This window comes from Drosophila teissieri, unplaced genomic scaffold (assembly GCF_016746235.2).
Source record: "Drosophila teissieri strain GT53w unplaced genomic scaffold, Prin_Dtei_1.1 Segkk31_quiver_pilon_scaf, whole genome shotgun sequence".
NCBI lineage: Eukaryota > Metazoa > Arthropoda > Insecta > Diptera > Drosophilidae > Drosophila > Drosophila teissieri.
In genome coordinates, this window is record NW_025224998.1 from 147,611 (window position 1) to 153,099 (window position 5,489).

At 44.1% G+C, this 5,489-nt stretch overlaps 1 pseudogene; it reads right to left on the reverse strand.

Annotated features, from left to right (window-relative positions):
* Nucleotides 1–1,658: 1,658 nt before the first annotated feature.
* LOC122625632 lies at nucleotides 1,659–5,482 on the reverse strand (annotated as a pseudogene).
* Nucleotides 5,483–5,489: the final 7 nt, after the last annotated feature.

Sequence of the window (5,489 nt, forward strand, 5' to 3'; positions counted from 1 at the left end):
AAATAATGGAAATTATGTATGTTTCTATGTTTACACTTATAAAATTTATTTGCAAAATATATATATATATATAAAACATTTAAAATAAATGCGATATACAAATAATAAAATAACCTGCAGTTTTTATTTGTGAATTCTTTTTTCAGGTGGAGCAAGGAGGATTTTATATTTAATATATTAAGTTATTTTAAAAAAGATGGCATAACTTACCAAAGAAACAACTGTAATATATACTTTTCCTTATGTTTTTATTATTATTTTATGTTTCCGTGCAAATAACATTTTTATTTTATTCTAACATTGTATTTGGTATCTCGTTTGCCTGCTAGCTCGGTCCTTTTTTGGCAGCAGCAATACATACATACGAGTATCTGGCGATTGTGCAACATAGTTTTGCTGCTCCGAAGGAAAGTATTTATATAAATGCTATTTGATATTCCTTGTTATGTTTTCGTTGATATTCCGTATATTATTCGTGTAGTTGTGTGGGTATTTGTCTACTTTAACGCAAAAATCATCTAAAATTTCGATTATTCATATTTGTATTCTATATATATGTATGTATATAATACATGCTAAAATCGTCGTGAGTGCAAGCCATGGATATGCACACCGTAGTCCGTAGTCCGGATTTATATATACCATAAAATGCAAACACTTATGTAGTATGCGATTCGATTATTGTTTGTCGTGTTGGTTAAAATCGTGTATAAAATTGTGGTATCTTTTGATTTATTTACTTGTTTTGCTTTGCGCTTGCTTTTGCTTTGCTTGGCTTTGCTTTGCTTTTCTGCTTACTTGCTTGCTTGCTGGAACAACAACAATCCTTGGTTTCAAAATCCTTTCTCTCAAATCAACAATACACAGCGCTTTTGTCATTGCGGATATAGTAGTTTCAGTTATTCAATGTTCAATGTTCATCCAAACTTATGTGTATAAAAATATGTTTCATGCTAAGGCAACGTTCAACATCGATATGGGATAGTTTAGTATTTCGTATTCGTATATGTATTTAATAAAGGATTTTATTGGATCTATTCTTTGTTTTCGGTGTAAAAGGTATCTATTTAAAGCGCTTGCATGATATGTGTGCTTCATGGTTCAGGTTGAGGAGGAAATCTGGATGCAAAGAAGCTTTGACATTACTATTTAAAGTATTTTCTTGTAAATGTAAACCTCGGACGTCTATATCGTGCAGTTCTCATAAGGATGTTCTAATCATTTTGGTTCGTAGCTGCAAGTTTGACCGAATTATAGACCGATGCATAGACAATGTTTTGTAAATAAGTTTGATGGATATAGAATCTATATTATAGATTGAGGTATAGGACATATCGTTTCAGTAGTGCTGAGTAGTTGTTTCTGGGTGGCCAGTGTTGGCTAACAGTTATTGAGTGGTGTGTGCTATTCATCTGAATGGTGTCTATAACTTAACATGGTGAGGTAATTTAAGATCTAGGCTGAGTTAGTCTAAGTATAGCTTCTTCAGTAAGTTTAGCTGCACACGCACACTCGTGATGTTTTCATATCAAAAATGTCAACAAAGTGTATCTGCATAGTATCTATGTATGTAAGTGTCTGCTTCAGGTGCGCCGTTTAAGTAGTTTAGCTGCTTCGTCTTTGGTATCTCTGGCCTCCATCCCATTCCACAAATTCCCTCAACCAATGGCTCCCGTGGTCGAAACACAACTGGTGCTGATCAGCGGTTCCCTGGAGTTCACTGACGTATTGGATGGATCAATGGACAGCGTGAAGGTCGAGTTGGTCTCCACCGAATCGTGCTGACTCTGCGTTTGCTCATGTCGCCGCGGCTTGACCAACTGGGCCGGATTGTGCTGCACTCCAGCCTCGGCTGCAGGATAGCTGGACACCCGCTTAAGGGTCTGAACGGGGGAACTAGCTTAGTAACTTAGTAGCTCATTTTCAGACTGAGCAGCTCACCTTATCGTTTAGTATCTCAGCCGCGTTGGCCGCTGCCACGGATTCGGTAACCGGACAGATATTCTTGCTCGATGAGAACTTTTTGCGCTTTCGCTTCAGGGCGGCAATGGCAGTGAGACCTGAATTAAAATACCAATAAATAATCATGATGATCCTGGCATACACTTCAAATCTTCCCCTACCACTTGTTGTGTGAAAGAAATGCGATCCCACTCCCGAGTGGGCTGCTGGCGAATTGCTAACCACCGAAATCGTGGGAGTTGGTGTGGATGTGGCCGTGGAACTGGTCTCTCCATGGTAACCATATCCCTGCTGGGGCGAGTTCTGGGCGTAGGTTACCCGCATCTGCCCGTGAACTGGCGTTGATGTGTGCGAGGAGTTGCACACCGAGTCCTCGGACTTCGAACGACCCAGCATTTTGCTCACGTTGCCAACTTTGGCTGCTTCAATTAAGGTGCCTGCAAATAAATAATTGTTTGAGCAAAACGAGCCTTGACTTATAACGAGCCTTGACTTACACACTATGTAACAACTATTAGTATTAAAGCAAGCATTTAAACTTACTAAGGATAATTGCACACTATATTCACATACCCCATCGCTTTTTGTGTCCAGCGATGCGCTTGTTGTACGGCTTCAGGGCGGACTTGTTGTACTTGGTGACCTGGCTGTGGCGGTCATTGCCGCCCCCTGAGTTCCCTGGGGGGCTGTGGGCGTGGTCGGGGATCGGATCCACCGGCTGACTTTGCTGGCGCTTGTGCATAAAGTTCGGCGTAAAGAGGGTGGACAGTGTGGAGCTGAGGATCTCGTGTTGGTTATCATAGTTGTCCAGCGATGTGGAGAACTCGGCAACAGGAGCCAGTGATCCCGTAGAGCCAGGCGGTGCGATATTGAATCCCTTCATCAGGCGACGCTCCTTCTGGCGGTTTTCTTGCCACACCTCCTGTGGGCCGATAGAAAACCCATTCAAATAGAGGGTTGTTAGCAATCTTTCAGAGATTCTTTGAGCTTACCACCTCCGTGTCCGCCGTCACATTCGTATCCATTCCGCTGTTCTTGAGTATTTCCACCAGCTCGCACCGGAAGGCGGATATATCCTGCTTGATCTCGTTTACGTCGTCCTCGGTGACTCCCTGGGACTCGGCCTTCCGCTGCTCCACAGTTACATACCGTCTTACCAAAATTGCGCATTATCTGCTGGTACTTAAAGTCCCGGTCGCTAGCCTGCTGCGCCTTGCGCTGTAGGAGATTCAAGAAGGATATATGAGAGAAGAAGGATATAAGAAATAAATAAGTTCACTTACTCGTATTGTCTTTAGGTGTTCCCGTCGAGCGGCAGAGGATCCGCTGCAGAAGACGCGACGCATCCACTTAATGGCGTACCAAATGGACTTTGGAGTGGGTATGATGTTGAAAGGTGGTGGACAGGTTCCGCCCTCCTCGAAGTAGCTTATCCAGAGCTTCGAGCGAGCAAACTTCCACTCCACATCAGCACGTTCCTTTAGAAATCAAAAGCGTACATCAGTTGATCATTTTTGATGGATTGACTAGTGAATATATCCACCGAAATAAGTTGATACGAATGATTCTCATGGCAATGAGAAGGTTAAGCAGCACCACAATATTTATAACCGAGTAAGTTCCAAACATCAGCATGCCCAGAATCTGGTGAAGATCTTGATCCATCCAACTCAAAGCTGTCCAAATTATCAGGCCGAAGACACCAGAAGAGGGTTTGTGTGGTTTCGAATAAGCTAAAGGAAAGTATCTATTAGCACCCTAATATTTGTAGGTGGTTAGTTTATTAGTTACTTGGAAAATCTGCGCCAACAATGCAGGCATTCGGATCATTGGTTCCATTCATGTTAAGAAGAGCACTCATGGGCCGAAACTTCAGGACAACGTTTCTTCTCCAGATCGGCATAGTACCTTAAAATTTTTAAGTTTAATCTAGCATTATACGAACTTAATCACGATTTATTAAGATAAAAGTCTATTCTTGATCAGGAACATTTGACGCTAACGATACATCAATATTATTCTTGCTTACTAATAGCATTCTCAAGGAAGTGTTTTTGAATACATTACACTATTAACATTGTATTTGCTCACCACAGTAATGGTTAAGACACTGCAAACGCGAAGAGGCCAGGACATAAAGAAAGAAGAACTTCATGATGTCCATCACCATCCGGGACAGCGGACACCTGCAGTGGCCCCAGATGCGGATTCACCGAGAATATATAAACCAGCTTGAGGCTACTGAAAATGTTCGCTGCACTGAATAGACCCTCCGATATCAGCATCGGGTCCCAGGCGTCCCACCGCTCCCTCGGCAGATCCGTGGCATGCGAGTTGTAAATCATCTCTTTTTGGACCTAACGACAACGTTTCTATTAATTAGAATGGAATTCGATGCATTTTACTTTTAACGTTTACCTGGAAAAAGGACACAACCCGCAAAGCCACTGTGGCCACATATAGGGAGTTCGTGACAAAGTCGATCACATTCCACATGTCGTTGAGATACTCCTGCAGACCAACGTCCCACAGTTGCTTCACCTCGCTCCAAATGAGGCCGCTCACCCAGGCCAGGATTAGCCACTCAATGAAGGTGGGCTTGGCACCTCGCTTCGTGGGCAGCTCCTCCATCGTGTTGAGCATTCCTGAGGAATCGGCAAAGAACCAGCCTCCAATGAAGGTCTCAATCCGCTGAGAAGCCAACATCAAAAGAACTGGGAAAATCAAGTTAAATCAAATAAAGTTGGTTACATTTTATCCCTTAAAATGATTGTATAATATTAACTAAATTTGTTTGAGTAAGCTGTGCTTACATAGAAAGGTGAAGTACGAGGCGCTGTGGCAGATGAACTTGATGAAGGGCTTCCGCATTGTTTGGCCAATGCTGGAGTAGGGTGCCAGGATGTAGGCCAGCGAGAAGATGGGGAACATGATGCCGATCCTGATGATGTCCACAGCCTGCAGGGCCATGTTCTTCCTCCGGAATCCGGGCAATCCTTCGTACCAAATGCTTGCCAGCAATTGTTGAACATTCGAGTGAGCCACGAACTAAATGGGATAACCCTTTTTATATGTAATTTTTGGACTATTATACGGTGCACCCACCTTCTTTTGGCGCAGCTTAATGGCCAGCTTCAGGCGGTTTAAATGCATGCGTTCGCCGTGCTCGTAAACCGGACCGGTGGGATCGTGGTTGAGCAGGATCTCCAGCTCGTGGGAGGTGCGAGTGTGGTCCAGCAGGGCGGTGGCGAAGTCCTGGCACTGCTTGCGCAGCTCCTGGTACTCGTTCTGCGGGGCAATGTGGAATGAGATATGTGTAACTCAGGTGCCATGGTGCCATGGTGCCATGACCCACCTTAAATTCGTGCTCGAGAAAGCTGAGCCGGCGCAGCTCCCAGGACAGCTCGAAGGCCGTGAGGATGGGGTCCTTGGAGGAGAGTGCTATCAAGCTGGGACTGGCCAGGGCGCGATAGGCGTTGATGCGCGATCTCGAGTGCCTGAGGGAGTCCTCCTGCCGCGACTGAACG